This window comes from Castor canadensis, chromosome 7, assembly GCF_047511655.1.
Source record: "Castor canadensis chromosome 7, mCasCan1.hap1v2, whole genome shotgun sequence".
In the NCBI taxonomy this organism is placed as follows: domain Eukaryota; kingdom Metazoa; phylum Chordata; class Mammalia; order Rodentia; family Castoridae; genus Castor; species Castor canadensis.
Genome location: NC_133392.1, coordinates 155,501,702 through 155,518,688, shown reverse-complemented (window position 1 = coordinate 155,518,688; position 16,987 = coordinate 155,501,702). Strand labels below are relative to the sequence as shown.

Below are 16,987 nucleotides of genomic sequence, written 5' to 3'. Positions count from 1 at the left end.
GGGGCTGGAATGGCCTCACTTAGACAACTGGGATTGTATTCCCCAACCTGCCCACACAGATGTTGATGTTGGGATTCAAGAGAGCAGACTGTCAGGGCAGAGGTCCCAGAAAAAGGGACAAGGGCTGGAATCAAGTCTGCCAGGGAGTCTATGACAATTCATACTTTTCCATGTGGAAAGACTGTTAGGATTCCTGCCAGTGAACTTGTGTTGTGGCTAAGCTGGTCCCATGCACATGACTAGGTCTGAGCCAAGCCCATTTCTCAGCTCTCAGAGATAATCAACTGAGGACCTGTACGACCCAAAAAGGTGCAGGAGATAGGCCCTAGGGATCTGTGTACACAGATCACGTTTAAAGCCACAGTGGTAGAAAATCTATGACCTTCTAGGCCCAACCTCAAGCCCAGTACAGAACCCATGGGGCAAAGGTCCCAAATTGGCTTCTGTACAGTCTTAAGCCAAAAGGAGAGTGAGCATGGAAGTCCCAGCCTGCTCCAAAGCCAGCTGCCAAAAACTCACCATGAGGTGCCCAACCCGCTCGAACAGGCCTTTCTCACAGAAACCAGTGTGATTCCAAGATGGTGCTGCCCTCCCATTCCCCGGGGCGTTGGCTCTCTAAGAGAACCGTCAGGTTAGTGGGGAATGGGAGAAAGGAAGAGGCACAGGCCACACCCCAGGAACCTCTCTTCCTCACCCCACTCAGTCCACCTGCAAGTACTGTTAATCATATACATAGACTCTTTTCCCTTCTGCACCTGTCCACCTTCTCATCCCAGCCACCATCCTCCCTCTCAATTGGCTCTAGACACTGCTCCTCTGGCCTCCTGGTTTCTTTCCTTGCCACCCCTTACTTGGCTCCTTTGATGCTCTATCTCCAGGGTACCCCCAACAGTCTTTTTCTTTTCTTATGGCAGTACTAGGGTTTGAACTCAGGGTCTTGTGCTTGCTAAGCAGGTGCCCTACCACTTGAGCTACACCCCAAGCCCTTTCTACTTTAAGTTATTTTTTGAATAGGATCTTGCTTTCTGTTCAGACTAGCCTGGGCCTTCATCCCTCTATCCCATGAATACACATCCTATGAAGCTGGAATGACAAGCCCAGCTTTTTGGTTGAGATAGGATAGGGTCTCATGAACTTTTTGCCTGGGATGGTCTTGAACTGCTATCCTCCTGATCGCTGCCTTCCAAGCTGCTGGGGTCACAGGCTTGTATCACCATACCCAGCACCCAGCCATTTTTTAAAACAAAAGTCACACCTATTTTACCTCTTTGCTTAAACCTCCCAGGGACAACCCCAACTTCTCTCCTGGCACACAACGTCCTATATATCCTGGGCTCCACCATGTCCACCTCCTGGCTATGTGGCTTCTCTGGTCACTGAATGTTGCAGGTTCCTCCCACCTTAGGAGCTTTAAACTACCTATTCTCTCTTTCTAGAATATTCTCCCACTGGCTCTTCAGATGGCCATTCCCTTCCTCTAATCTCAGCTGTCATCTCCTCAAAAGAGGCCTCCTCTGACTGTCCCACTCACTCTAAAGTACCCTCGGTCACTTCACGTCACTTCATCCTATTTCCACTCTGCATGGGGTCTGACTTTTTCCTTTTTCTGGGTATGCTGGTTGTCACCTCCTCTATTGGAACTCCATGACAGTAGGGGCTTCTTGTCTACTCTGCTTACTAGGGAGTGAGTGGCAGACACCAAACCTTCTACAACTGCTGAATAAATGCAACCAGACCTTCTGTAGAACTGCCTGAAATGGGGAGAATCCAAGCCAGACAGGATCAGGCCTGTGGACCAGACCACACACATCATCTAAACTCTGGTAAGGCAGTATACCTGTGAGACCATAGGTCATCCCGGCCACAGAGGACCCCAGCTTAGGGCCAAGTCTGTCACTAAAAAGGGTTGGGTAAGTGAGTAGGGACTCAACCACGATATTCCCTCTCGGAACCCTCAGAGTTCCCCAAGCTTCATTATCAAGCTGGAGACAGCCGATGCCAGGATGCAGGAGTCCCACCGGACCTGTTCGGCCCATACCCCGTGTGGGGTGCAAATCCCAACTGGCACAGCCCCTGGGAGTCAACAGTGAGTGGAAACTTTGGAAAGGGAAAAACTAATAGGCATGTTTTGCCCAGAGAAAGAAAAAAAAAAAAAAAAAGCCTGCTACAGAAAATAGAACAGGTCAACATTAGCCCCTCACAGGGGCTCCACAGGCACTTTGACAGCCTGCTCAGGGCAGGGCACAGGCGGGCCCCAGAGGCAGTGAAAAGGTACAGATGCTAGCACTGAAACCAAGAGAGACTTCAGCCAAACTCCCCACACAGGGACAGCCCTTTCCAGCAACAGTCTAACCAGCGCTGTCACCACTGTGAGGGGACAAGAGCAACACACCTTAAGAACTTCAGTTCCTGGAGTGTGATCGAATTCTAGACACCAGGAAGAAGAGTCTCAGTCACCTGGCTGGTCCACCCCAACAACCACAGCCACATTTGCATCTGATTTGCAAATCCCTGGGCTGCTTCCAGGGTTTCTGCTAGTCCCCAAGGAGGCATGGCCTGAAATGAAACAGGCCTGCAGCTCTGGGGACCTCTCAAACTCCAGTGGGCACCAAGGCACCCATGTCTATAAGTGCTTCCTTCCTGAGTTCAAAGTCCAGAGTTGCAGGGCTAGGCCACAGAGGGAGGGGCAGGATGACCCTGCCTGAGAGCCAGTGGGAGGTCAGAGCCCAGATGGGTGAGCCAGGAATGCTAACTACAGTTTGACACACACAGGAGGAGCGGGTCCCAGCCTTTCCCTTCCCAGACACCCTCTAGACACTCCCACCTCAGGCTCCACCCTAAGACCTTGCCTATCACCTTTCTGGACACCTGACCCCTTTGGGCTGCTTCCCTTGCCATATCAAGAGAATACTGAATAATGACCAGTATGCAATGAGTCACCTGCTGTGTATTAACTTCTTACCCCAAGAACTGCCATGTTTGATACTTGCAGGTATATATCTGACAGTACAGCCCCACAGACTCCCCAGGGCTGGCAGAAGTGACTTAGTATAGGCCAGGTGTGGTGGCACACGCCTGTCATCCTGGCTACTCAGAAGATAGAGATCAGAAGGATGGCAGTTTGAGGCCAACTTGGACAAAAAGTTAGTGAGACTTCATCTCAACAAAATGAGCTGAGTATGATGGGTTCACATCTTTAATCCCAGCTACACACAGGAGGTATTGGTAGGAAGACTGTGGTCCAGGCCAGCTCAGGCCTATCACAAAAATAACTAAAGTTAAAAGGGTTGGAGGCTTGGTTCAAATGGTGCCTGCTGAGCAAGGACAAGGCCTGAGTTCAAAGCCCAGTAGTGACTTGCCATAGGCAAGGGACTATTTCTATACCTGGATCAAAGACACCTGCAGCTTCTCCTTTAAGGAAGGTCCTGCCTGGACTGAAGCTATCTAAGAGCCCTAACAGGCCACTCAGGCTGGCATACACACACACACACACACACACACACACACACACATACACACACACACACACACACACACACACACACAAGCTATCTAAGAGCCCTAACAGGCCACTCAGGCTGGCATACACACACACACACACACACACACACACACACACACACACACACACACACATGAACTCGGGGCAGAGCTGCCTTTGAACATCCAGAAAGGTTGCACCTGCCAAAACAAAGTTCAGAACCCACTGCTTAGACCCAGGGGTGGCACATGACGGGGTAGGGGGCCTTGCTGACACACCCACCTGCTATGGACCATTCAGTGTGCTGGGAGGACTCTTCAAGATCATTGGGTCTAATCTCTTTATTTTACAAGTGAAAAAACTGAAATTCCAAGGGGAGCAATCTGTGAGTTGATGGCAAAGCTCCGGCCAAAATGGAAGAGTCCTGCTCTCAGGCCTGGGTTCTCTTCTCAATCTGGCATTTTTTTCACTTTTACCTCTAGCACATCCACCATCCAGGTTTAGAACCAACTGAGAAAGGTGAGTCTGGGGCCTCCACATACCCTACTCTAAGAAAAAAAACCCAAAATGGCCAGCCTATACTTCCCAGAGACATCTCAGGTAACAGAGAAAGGCTACCTTTGCATCCCAAGAGGACAGGGTCCGAAGTCCATTCCAACACACACCACCAGGGTGTTGAGAAGGAGGGATCGATGGCCGGGGCAGCTGGAAGGGCAGGTCAGATGGAGAGGGTCTGCCTGTGTCAGCAAGGTCTTTGTGCCTACCAAAAGGAGAAAGGAAGACAGAAGATTAGGCCGCAGTCAGCACCCACAAAGCTGCTGCACATAAAAGACAATGGAGGTAATGTCCGACATCGTGTATGGTAGCCAATCATTGAGGCAGGAGATTCTGAGACCCTGCCTGCCGATCACCAGATGGCATTGTCTCAGTGTACGTCATGCCTGACCCCACGACCAATGCACCCTTTGCACAATTACTAGTCAATTACTATGCAACATCGCACCTAATAAAGGAATCAAATAGGGAGAAACAATACTAGGCCAATCAGGTGCCACCTTGGGTAACAACAGAGGGATCACACCCAAGGCTTGGCACCTGGGGTGAAAGGTCAGCCTGACGGTGGACCAAACCAAGACTGGATAGAAACAGATCAGATCCAGGCAAACTTCTGGGCTCTCTAACCCCTGCTCCTTCAGACCCTCCCTGGGCCAGCTCCTAACTGTTCCCAGGATCCCCGTGGGAGTCTCTAAAAAGAGAATTAGCAGGTGTCTCTGCAACTACCCAGGACGGTGAGTTTGGTTTCTTCTCACTTCCACCCTCCACTCTGCTACTGCGCTATTTCATCTCATAAAGAAGAAAGAGGGTGTGGGCACTCCGAGGAGGTTGCCGAGACTTACTTGTGATAGGTGCTGAGCCAAAAAAAAAAAAAAAAAAATGGCCAAAGAAAGTTGGAGCCCTACTACCGGCAACCTTTGTGTCAATTTAAGCAAATATTGTGGTGTTTCCATGGTGATTCCTGTTTTGAATATCCACTACACTCACTTTTTAAAGGGCTTTTCCTGTTTGCGTTTCAACTTCAAACCTGTAAATATTTTCAGCCTTTTTAGAAAAAAATGAACCAATGTGCGTGCAAACAAAAACACACCACCCAACGGTTAGCACAACCTCCTGGGTGTCGAGGCCCCACCTCGTGGATGGGAGTGAGGGGAGCAGGAAACCCCAAGGGTGCTCTCCACTCACTCACACCCACCCTGCGTGCACAGCTGGCACTGAAATTCTGGTCCTATCCTTCTCTATTTACCAGGGGACTGCAGCATCCATAGTGGCTGTGGGTTTCCCCAAGTGTGTGAGTGGGCCTGGCTCTGACTGCACAGTGTGGCATGGAGTGGGCAGCTACCCAACAGGTTCTCCAACTTGGCCCAGCCCTCAGAGTCCCCAAGGGGCCTCCCCAGGGAGCATGAGCCCCTCCTCTCCTTCCTCCTGAAGGTGGGCCTGAGCAAAGGGAGTTGCTCTTTGAAGGTGAGCTCCTCCCCTCTGCTGGGGCAATGCCATCAACACCATCTCCCAGGGGAAACAGGGATGGATGGTGACCGCCATCCGGGGGAAGGTTCGTCCTGCTCCCATCCCACCCTTCAGCACCACACAGGGTTAACAGCAGGCTTCCTGGTTTCCATGGATTCCCGCCAGGCCCCTAATGTGAGTTTCGTGTGATTTGGGGGAAGTGGATTTCCTTTGTTTTCCAGTTTGGGAATATTTTTTTCTTTAAAAAAGAGGAAAAAACACTTTAATGGGAACTTCAGGGCCACTGGGAGACTCACTCCTCAGAGCTCTGAAACAAGTCTGCTCATTAGTACAGAGTCTACCACAGTCCGGGCAGCCTACTCACCCCAAAATGGCTTTGGGCTACAGGAAGGGGTGCCTCAGACCACCTAAAGCTCCCACCCCCAGAACACCCTCCTGTGGGAGGCGAGGCTCCACTCCAGTATCCCATCAGAAAGGCCCCACCTAAAAGCCAGCATGGAACATAGGGGCCGCACTCCACTCCAGCTTTGCAAGTGGACATGCGTATTTCCCTAGGGAAAAGGTCAAGAGAAATACGTCTACCTCTGAGACTCCTGGAAGGAGTTAGAAGTCTGACCGCACACCAGTAGTTTATCCAGTGTCTTGTGTCCCGCTCCAGTTACAGAGAAAGAGTGTATTCCAGACCCTGGCCATCCTTGTCTGTCTCTTTCAGCTGACAAAGGGGCCTGTCCAGGCCAGAGGGAACCTTCAGCTTTGGCAGTAAAAACAACCGAATGCAGGGTGTGGCCAGGCCTCCTCCTCCTCAGTCTTCTCCATACCCATCAGGGTGGAACCTTGCTCCGGGACTGTCCCCAACCAAGTGGCCTGACCCATTTACCAAACAGGGCACAGGCCCCGGGGGTCATGGCAGCAGCACAAATCCCAGTCAGTAGGTGCAGAGCCCAGAGCAGGGATCTTTGACCAGCGGCCCCAGGGTGAAGACAGGAGAAGCCAAGTGCAGTTATGGGACCTGAAGATGTGTGTCTGAGGTATGGTTCTGCCACTTAACTCACCAGGGCCCTCAGCTGAGCCAACTAATCTCCCAACAGCTCAGTGTCCTCACCAGTCAACTCAAGGAGAGGAGGAAGGACAGAGGCCGTCCTCCTTGCCCAGCAGTCTGCTGCCAGCCAGGGACGGGAAAGGGCCTTAATGGATACTCCAGAAATGCCCAGATCACCACCACCTCTTTCTCTAAGACCCAGCAACGTAACCTTCTAGAATGTACCCCAAGGAGGTCCACATGTCCCTCTTCTTCACTACTTGTACATCGCTTTTTTTTGTCCCAGCATTAAAATCCATACTAGACTAAAGTAATTTGTTCACGAGTCTGTCTCCACCATTGGATTTTGAACTCCTCAAGGGCAGAGACCAGGTCTTAATTATCCTTGCGTCGCCAGCACTTAGCACAACAGCTGGCCCATGGTGGGCGGTGTAAGTGTTGCTAGAGCTGAACTAGTCCCTGATTTCATGTCAGACTCAGATGGACCTGGCGCAGCTTCTCCCTTGTCTCCGCCAGAATGCTTCATTGGCCACTTTCACACTCCATTCTGCTTAGTTTCCCGAAGCCTCAGCCTGTGCCTTGGTTTCTTCCCCTCCTCCATTAGCCCTATGACTTCATAACTTTCAGGGACCCTCCTTCAACGATTCCAAGAAGAATTGCATTTACTGTGTGACCAAGATCCCTCTGCAGATCGGATCAGCTTCCATGAGAACTAATGACATTAACTCACTAAATGCCACCTACTTGTCACCAGTACAAGTGCTATATCGGCCTGATCTTGCTAAATCTTTACAACACGAAAGCAGGAACAATACAGTCCCCACTGACAGATTAGAGAGAACAGGCACAAAGATAACTTGCCAAAGGTCATATGGGCTCAGGTGCCAAAGCCAGGCCTGGACTGGCAGGCTCCAAGGTCCACCTGAAAGTTCCTCCTGCTTCCCTCTCCAGGATCTCAGCACCCACCCCCACCTGATGCTATTTCCCTTCCTGAATCTCATTTCTCCTGGCCTCCAAACAATCTCCAGCAAATTCCCCAGAGCTGCCAGGATGTGATCAGAGATCACAGCCAAAGGCAATGGCAGCTATGCTCAGGCACTTCTGGCTGAGCTTAAAGTTGGGGGAGGCCAGACCTACGGGAGCACACCTGGCAAGTGGGAGGGGCACCTGACCCTGCCTTGTGAACAAGGTCCCAGCTGTGGGCAGCTCATCACTACCTGTCATCTGACAGGATGGGGGCAGGAAGCCACCCAGGAGAGGGGCACTCTAACTCAGGAGCTCTTGAGGGGATGGGGCAACTTCTGCCTCTTCTCTCCAGCTGAGGGGCTTCATCCTCCATGGGGAGGCAGAAATTCCCCAAGATCAGGACCTCCCACCACCATGATCATCTGTTTCAAAGTCTTGGGTTTAGGGAGCGGGGCTACAGGATTCCATGATTTTCACCTGGGTGAATGCGAAACAGGGAGGGAGGCCCCCACTTTCTCTTCAAAGGCGAGAAGACACTGAGAGATGGCGGGGAAAGATCTGCGTTCTCCAGGCTAGATGGTGGAAGATGAGGCGGGGTGGAGAGAGGACAGAGCACTAATGAGCAGATTTCATAAACCACCCGGAGTGAAAACAAAAACACAGACATGCATATTGCCCAACTTCAGGGCTGTATGGAAAAGGAAAAAAAAAAAACAATAAAAAAATCCACATCTTAATACAAAAATCCTACACGATGTGTTGTGGCACGAAAGTGTTTTTCACTGCATTTTTCATCTGTGATCTCACACAGCCTACGACGGGTACGCCCAGTGCAGTAAGTATTTGATGGTACACAGCAAAGCAAACATACACAATTAACCAAAACAAGAGCCGCAGATATTCAAATCGGCCCAAGTTGGCATCTCACAGCTTCAGGTGGCCTCCAGAGATGACTGCGTAGGCCCCGAGAATGGGCCACTTCAGATTTCTGAAGGAGGAAGAAAGAGGGCAAGAACACAGTTCCATTGGAAGGAACCAGAACTCCACAAGCACAACTCCCAGACAGCTGGTTCTGTGGCCTTTCTGCCCGTAGTACCATCCTGCAGGGGACAGTGCAGAGACCCATACCCCAGAGGTCCTTCCCACATGTCGTTCACCCCATGGCTACTGTCTCCTTTTTGTTCCAACCCCTCCTCCTTTTTTAATTGTTGGATGAGTTTACAGAGCTGCGTGCCAAAAACAATCAACTCTAGGGAACAGAGTTATACAAAAAAGGGTGTGTCACCAGAGGGAGACGGATATCCATGGAAACCACTACCTTTTTATGGTGGCCTCGGTGAAGCACTGATGAGGTGGACAGGTTGGGGGTTGGGAGTTATACTCTACCCAGCAGAGGACCCCAGAAAAGGATGGGGTCCCTGACAATCTGAATGGGGTCAAACATAACGTGAAGGGTGGGGCTGTTTGAACACACACAGATGCACTTGCACTCACACACATGTACACACAAATACGCCACTCCACCAGACCACTGGGCAGCAGGCCAAGGAGTTCAGTGTACAGGATTTGGAGCCAGACTGCCCAGGTATGAATCCAGACTCTGCCACTCCTGAGCTGTGTGACTCTGAGCAAATTGCTTTGACCTCTCTGTGCCTTGGTTTCCCCATCAATAAAATGGAGACAAAAATAGTTCCTCCAGTATAGTCATGAGAATTAAGTGATTTTATTATGTGTAACATGCCGAGAAAAGTGCCCAGGACGTAATATGTGCCATAAAGCATTGACAAATCAAATAAATCAAAAAGCCTAAGTGAAGGGGGAGGAACAGGTTTCTAGACTCTGCTACAGTAAAGGAAGAAAATAATAGTCATTCATGTTTATTAAGCGCTGTGTACTCAGGATTTTAATTTATCAATACATGCCATCATCGCAAGAACTCAGGGCGGTAGAGGGTTATCTCAATTGGAGAGTTGAGATAAACTGAGACTCAAGAAGGAACATGACCCACCCAAGGTTACACACTGGGAAGCCACTTGAACCCAGGACTGTCTGACCCCTGGCAAGATGAGGGAGAGGTGAGGAGTGGAGAGCAAGTGAGGGAGGGGCAGGCTGGTCAGAGACTTCCTTCCCAGACTGCACTAGAATGCACAACAGTGGGACCCAGGCTTGCTTTCCCAAGGTGACAGAGGAAAACAGAGATCCTCTATACTGTGACTGTGGAGAGAAGGAACGAGATGAGCTGCAGTGGGCCGTGATGTCCACATTCTCAGGCGCTCCTATCCCAGTCCTGACCCCAGGAGACCAACACCGCCTCTGAACCTTGCCTGTTCCAGATTCAGAGGATCCCTGGAAGGAAAAGTGCAGAGTCACCCCCCTCCCGCCCTGACACACACACACACACACACACACACACACACACAGCCAAGTAACGAAGACTTAAAGACTGGAAAAGGTGCCACTTCCAAGTCAGAGCCTGTCAACACCCTAAGTTTCTACCTTCCCAGAACCTAGGCAGGTCCCTAGAGGCGATAGGGCCTGGTAAAGGCAGCCTAGGGGAGCACAGGCCTCCTCTATTGAAGGCCAAGACCAGGGAGGCCCAGGAGGCCCAGAGCTGGAGCAGAGGCTACCTGCCCTGACAGGTTCTGTCCTTACCCTGCTCAAGAGACCAGGCTTGGTGGCTCAGCCCTTTCTGCCATCGACCACCCAAACTCATTCAGATATTTCCTCTCTCACTTGCTTTTTAAAAAAAATTTAATGTTCTCTATAATTCATCCGTCCCAGAAGATAATCGATAGAGCCCGTAATGAAAATCTGAGCCATATTTTATGATCGGCTGCGAGCAGAAAGGGCCACATCAGCAGGTCCGGTTTCAGCTCTCCCTATCTGTCTTGCCCATTGCCCAGGGGATTACTTCCCCTGATGGCCCTGCCCACAGCCCTTCACCCAGAGTTCTGCCCTGGGCCACAGGAGGAGAGCTACGACCCCAGCATCACTGCAATGCTCACTCGGCCTACCCAGTAACAGGACAGTCAGGAGCCATTGCAAGTTCTTCCTGGACAGGCCCCTAACCTGAGACCCCAGCACTCCCACCCTGGAATCTCACAGCATCTTCAGTCATGGCCCTTATGGAAGCCCGAAGGTCTTAACAGGATAGGGAGACTTGTACAGCCTGGCCAGCCCCCCTCCATGACATTTCCCACTGAGAAAGGACTCCTTATTCCCTGGGTGTCCCTGGGGGCTCTAAGGTGTATCTGGACCCTCTGGTCAGTGGAGAACAGGGCATTATTGTTCATTTTTACTACTTCAACCAAGTCCCTCCTTTCCCTGGTCTTTGGCCCTGGGGGTAAAGAGGGTGGATGAACCAGGCATGGGGTACTGAGGGGAGTTTCCCCTCCCAGAATCCCTCACTGCCTAGTACCAATCAGACACCACCACAATGTAAGTGCCAGGAAGGGGTAACCCCAGAAGAACCAATCAGAGCCCACGGGGTACTGAAAATCTCAGACCAATAAGAAGAGTGGACTATGCCATGTCCTGGACTACTATGCAGCCAGTAGGAGACACTTGCAAAAAGCAGGAAATGTCTCAGTGGAAAACCTCAGGTGGCTATGTTGTTTAGAATGCTGCCCAGTAGAACTTCTAGCACTGACCAGCACAGCAGCCACTGGCCACACATGGCTACCGAGCACTTGGAACGTGGTGAATGTGCCTGAAGAACTGAATTTTTAATTTTAATTTATGTAAGTTTAAATAGCCACATGTGACCTGACGCTAACAATATTAGACAGCACAAGTTTAGATAAATACCTCATTGATGTAAAAAATATTTGTCTTCAAAAATTTAAAAGCATTTATCCCAAGACAGTGGGCTAATCCTTACTAACTATAATAACAGAAACAGTTAGTATTTAAGGGTGCTGCGAGGCAGACTCAGTGTTGAGTATTTTATATGGATTATAACTAAGTCATCAACAGCTGATGAGGTATTATTGTGAGCATTATCCAGTATACAGATAAGGAAACTGAGGCTCAAATGTGAAGTAATTTATCCAAAGTCACACTGTTAGGTGGTAATCTCGGGCTTCCAACCAGGTCTTTCTGTCTGCCTAACTCCTTTTAACTACTACACTACCTATCTTTAAATTATTTTCTTTATACATTTTTGTGTTTTCTAGTTAGCCACGAGCATAAATTATAATCAGGGAGAAAATGTGGTTTTTAAAGAGATTAAAAGGAGCAATTCCTTTTTCCCCAGGAGCAGAGTAGACAAGTTACCAGGGCCCCTGGCCAACTGGGGTCCCCTCCACCCTACTGCACCTGCTGCCCATGCCCTGTGCCCAGGAGTCCAGTGGCCCACAGCGATGCTGGGGCTATGATTCCCCAGCTGGACCTCCTCCCCACCCGAGTAAGTTCCAGACAAGTTTCTCAGCAGTTCTGCAATTCTCACCCAGGTCTGCATAATAAAGGCAGCGGGCCATGGTGCTGGCTGTGAAAGGCAGCACACGCCTCTCTCACCGGTACTCCCTTCCCGCTGCCTCCTGTGCTTGAGGGGAGTAAGAACCAGCCCAGCACCAGCCCAGGGTGAATGACCCCCACACCCGCTCTTGGTCTTGTCTTGAGGTTCAGAACCAGGGGGACAAAGAACCTTTCCTTCAAAATCCATGATGAAAGAAGGCCCAGAATACTGAGCCCATTAGAAATGGAGTTGGGGGATCCCCATTTGACAGTTTGGGGGGACCCTCTTGATCTGACTTCTGTTTCCACCCCCCGCCAGGAAATATAGATTCTTCTGGTCTGGATAGGAGGAGGTTAAGCAGGAGGATAAATGGCTTTACTTATAAGTTATCACTATTTTTGCTATTATTAAGTTTTGGTTCCCACAGTCTACAGTTCTCTGTCCTTCCCAATCCAACTTAACTCCCTCTTGAACTTATATGCTTATTTTTTGGGTTTGTTTCAGGTGCTTCTAGTTTATCAAACAATCAGCCCTGTGAGGTACACTGGGTGTTTCCAGAAATTACATCACAAAAAATCATGCAATTAAAGTGTAAGGGAAAAAAAAACATAGCTGTTGCTTAATTTCGTATCTTAATTAGCGACTTATTGTAAACGTAGACTTTTAAAATGGAGGCGCCTAAGCAAAGCCAGTAAACAAGTTTTTCTAATGAATTAAGTTCACCTCTCTCCTCCTCCACCTCCTCCTCCTCCTCACTGGCCCAACTATCACTCTGCAGATTTTCCCTCACCCCTTTCTTTCTATCCCATTTCTTGACATTGCTCAATATGTTAGAAAAATGGCCTTGAAATAAAATTGGGAACCCTGGCACCCAGGATTCCCAGGGGCTCCCCTGCCAATAGCCTTCATAGAGAGGGTGCTGTGAGGCCCCAGTATGAAGCCAGCAACTGACCCCTGCACCCCTTCACCACTGCCAAGCCCCGTCTGCTGAGTCCCAGGAACCCCTGTGCTTCTGATAGTGCACTAGTCTCAGAAAGGGGCACAGAAAAGCGTGGAGCAGTGATGATGGGAAGGTGGCACCATGTGCCACCTGGAGCCCAGCAAGAACAAGGTGAGAAGATCTGGCGAGAGGGAGGCTGGGCTGTTGTGAAACCTAAGAGCCCACTGGTTGCCTGGAGGGAGGAGGAGAAGGGGCATGGAAGGGAGAAAGAAGAGGCGGTCTGTGGCCAGGGAGACGCTGAAACTACAAGGGTCTGTTCAGGTCACACGGACGCTTAGCTCATTGAAAGGACACGCCCATCAGACCCAAGGAACCCCCAGAGAGGTAGATCCAGGTGTCCCCCATTGGTCCACCACCTACAATGGTCTCCAGTCCTCTTCCTCCTCTCCAAGAAACTTCCCAGCTTGGGAGAGGGAGGAGAGGAGTGGGCTAATTGGCCTCTTGCAACCTAGTTCCAGAGAGGGGAGGCTAAGGACACAGCAGAGCCTCTCTGTCCTCTGCCATCCTAAGGAATGGCAGACAAGTCCTCAGTGTCCTGCAGAAGGGAAGACCCAGGAGCCACCTCTGCTCCATATTAAGCATGGAGACCCCTGGGTGCCTCAATGATCCTGCCCTTGGGGGGACTTGAGCTTTCCTGTCACCCCAGAGGCTCGGCTATCTTAAGAAGGGCAGGATGTCCACCTGGACCACTGAACAGAAGCATGCCTCCCCCTGAGCACTGTCATTCCCCCAAAGCAATGCTGGGACCCTGTGGAGGAACAGCTTTGTTCTAGGGAGCTCTCCTAGGGCAGGCCAGGGCATTTGGTGTCAGGAGGAAACCCCACATTGGCCTCTGTGTTTTGGAGTATGAAGAATCGAAACAGGAGGCTGCAGCAGAGGTGACCACTCCTATCTCAGCCCTTCTTCAAACTAGACTCTGATGGCCTCTGACATGGAGGAGCCCTATTGGGAACGCAAACACACCCCAAATGGCAGCAGGTGGTCTCATGATGACCACGCTGCTGAGGGGCTGGGGGGTTGAAGAAGGCTCTAAAACACCTGGTAGCAGAATCCTGGCCCCCACTGGCTAAGATTCCCAAAGAAAGGAAGGAGGGGAGGAAGGAAGAGCCATAGAGAGGAAGGGGCTGGACACCATGTCATCACACACCGGTGGGAACCCAGACCCAACCCCGAGACGGATCCTGCTGGGTTCAGCTTCAATCAGAAAGGAAAGCTCCCATCAAACATAGGCTGGGCAGGGATGCGGGCACCAAGATTAAGGATTTGGAAAACCATCTGAGGAACCCGGCCCTGGGAAGACAGCAACAGGATTTAAGACCTTATCCTGGCTGTCTGGTAAACACCCTGAACTGTGCCCACACTCCGTTAGGCAGCCCCAGCTCCTCAGGTGTGCGGCGACGGGCAGGTAGAGACAGCCGTAAGCAGAGACAGGAAGGGGGAGCGTGTGGGCTGGGGAGAGGGGGTGGGGGGCAGGGCTGACCTGGGAGGATGGGATGGGAAGCAGCCAAGCCAGACAGTCAATGAGACAGCTGACAGGTGCAGGAAAGGGGAGGGGGCAGGGAGAAGGGAAAGGTGGGGTGAGGAGGAGGGTTGCAATACTCAGGGATGCTGCCCAATGCACGGGGGGCGGGGGGGGGAGGGCAGGGGGGTTGCTGAGCAAGATGAGAGGAAGGTGCATAGTCTTGTGGGCAAAAGACCTTGGGGGTCTGGCCTGGCCTTCTCCAGATTAAGAGAGAAGCTGTGGAGGCCCTGTGCACCCAACAGCAAGCTCCCACCAACCATATAGGCCAGGGCAGCAGGTGTGGGTCCTGCTTGCAGGGCTTACAGTGGCCAGCTAGGACAGCAGTCTGATAGTGTCCTTTAGGGTAACCATCTCCCCATCTCACACACATAACTCCATGCCAAAAAGAAAGTCAAATCAATCAGAATAGAGCTTCCTTCTATCCCAGGCCAATGTTGACACATGTTGGGAAGAGGTACTCAGAAGGCCCTTGACCCTGGTAGATGGTTTGGGGTAAGTTAAGAATAGACAGATAGAAAAGAGATCAGTGTAGCCATTCCTCAAGCAGACCACCCTATCCCTGAGGCCAAGCAAAGAGCTGGCAGGTGCCTATGGACAGGCCAGGTACTCCTGGAGCCACCTGCACCACCAGGCCCAGTGGGGCACCCTGCTAATCCTCTTTTCCCATTTCCGTCTGCTCCTTGATAATTACAGTTTTGGGTTGAAATCCACTCATAGTGTAACCCCCCTGCCTGATGCCCTCTAAATCCTTGGGTACACACCAGGGCCATCTCCGCCTCTCAGAAAGCTGGAGACCATTTCCACAGCTAAACGATGCACCCTCCACTTTTCCTCCTTTCTGGCTCAGTTCAACAACACTCCCAAACCTGCCCTGGCCTTGGCTGCCTCAGGCAGTGTAGGACACCCTTTGTGGGCCTCAGTTACCAGGCCAGAGCATCAGGGCCTTCTGGGTGCTCAGCTGTGGAAAAGAGGAGGTTCCTGGTCCGTAATGGGACCTTACTTCCTGCACATTCTTTAAAAATCCATGATCTCAAGACATCCCATCCACAGCTGCTTCATCCAAAAGGACCCAAAGAGGCTCAGATGGAGAATTTTCCTGCTCCATCCTCAGTACTGGGGAGCAGAGGCCTGCTGTTGGAGGCTGGCCTGACAGTTGGATATTTTCTATCACCTGAGTCACTGCAGGCCCTCTCTGCCCCAGTCATGGCCCTGGCAGGCCTAGAAGAGTCACCAGGAGAGATTGGGGACCTGTTTGATCCTCTGCCACCCCAAGAAGAGTCCTAACACTGAAGGCTCACACTCGTACTAGGGTACCCTCAAGTGTCTCCTGTGATGGATCCCTCCAGTCTCTCCATTCTCCATTCCAGCCTGGTCAGTATCGACACTTTGAATCTTCTCCTAAACACACACACACACACACACACACACACACACACACACACACACACACCATCCAACTAAGGAAGAGAGAACACACTAGAAAACCCCAAAACCTAGGATTGGGACTGCAAACCAACAATACCGGCGCACCATTTCCCCCGCACCAGGCAGGCAGCCAGAAAACCCTGGGCAATACATGCCGCCAACTCCGCCAGGCACCAGACACTAGAACACTTGTTTAGTTCCCTACCCTTTGGAAGTGGGTTCCTGATGCCTCCCTTTGGGCCACTGCTCCTGATAACTTTTCAGAGATAAACAAACCGGTTTGGATAAAACAAGACCCAACCTGAATTCTTCACCCAAACTCAAAGCAAACCTCTCCTATCACTTTTTTTCCTTCCCTCCCCACCTATCTTTGCTTCCCTGAAATTTAGACCACTTGATCTTTTTAAAAAAAATTCAGTTCTCTAGCTTTTTGATTCATGGACAGCACCATACCAGGGACTGGCCATCCATTCAGTCCTACTTGAAGGGATGCTGGCTTATAGAGAGAGTCCTGCTCCACTTTTTTTTTTTAAGTAACCTGGGCCAAGAGGAAGAGTGGGCAGGTTTCTGGCCTAGGTCTTTCCTGGCTCCTTTTAGGGTTATATGGATCTTTCCTCCAAATTCCAATGGCTCCTCTAATCTGTAACCCCTTTCAAAGACTGAGTGTGATCCAAACAACTGGTCTCCATGCCCTTTCTAGACAAAGGGGAGAGGGAATTTCCCTAGAGGGTTCACCAGGCTAATCAAGGCCAATGTCAGGACAGGATAGAGGCCAAAGGGCCAAGAGGAAAGATGAAGACCTGAGGTCTGTGGTCACATGTGTCGCCCCATCCGTTCAGTGTGTGATGCATTCACCTAAGCTAGTCATTCGTGCCTGACACACCTTCCCCCAACACCCCATCCCACCCTGTTGGGTACTCAAATAGCCCCAACCTCTCTGTGCAGTGCCCTCTGCCTGTGCCCTGAGCTAGTTTGGAGCCTCTGCCAGGGTTCCCACCTCCCAGGTCCCCATCAGTGGGGTCTGCTTGGTCCCTGTAGCTAATTTACACCCGTCAGGGTTTAAAATAGCAGAGGCA

At 50.9% G+C, this 16,987-nt stretch overlaps 1 protein-coding gene across 8 annotated transcripts in view; it reads right to left on the bottom strand.

Moving 5' to 3' along the window:
* Casz1 (castor zinc finger 1) overlaps positions 1-16,987 on the bottom strand; it is a 144,215-nt gene that overhangs the window by 107,350 nt on the left and 19,878 nt on the right. For 6 of the 8 annotated variants that reach the window (XM_074081373.1, XM_074081380.1, XM_074081370.1 and 3 more), the window contains exon 2: positions 4,100-4,241. The gene's annotated coding sequence lies outside the window, so the exon portion shown is untranslated. Of the gene's footprint in view, positions 1-4,099; positions 4,242-6,085; positions 7,945-7,985; positions 8,193-16,987 lie in introns of those variants that run through there. The other 2 variants (XM_074081374.1, XM_074081371.1) reach the window with 2 other exon arrangements.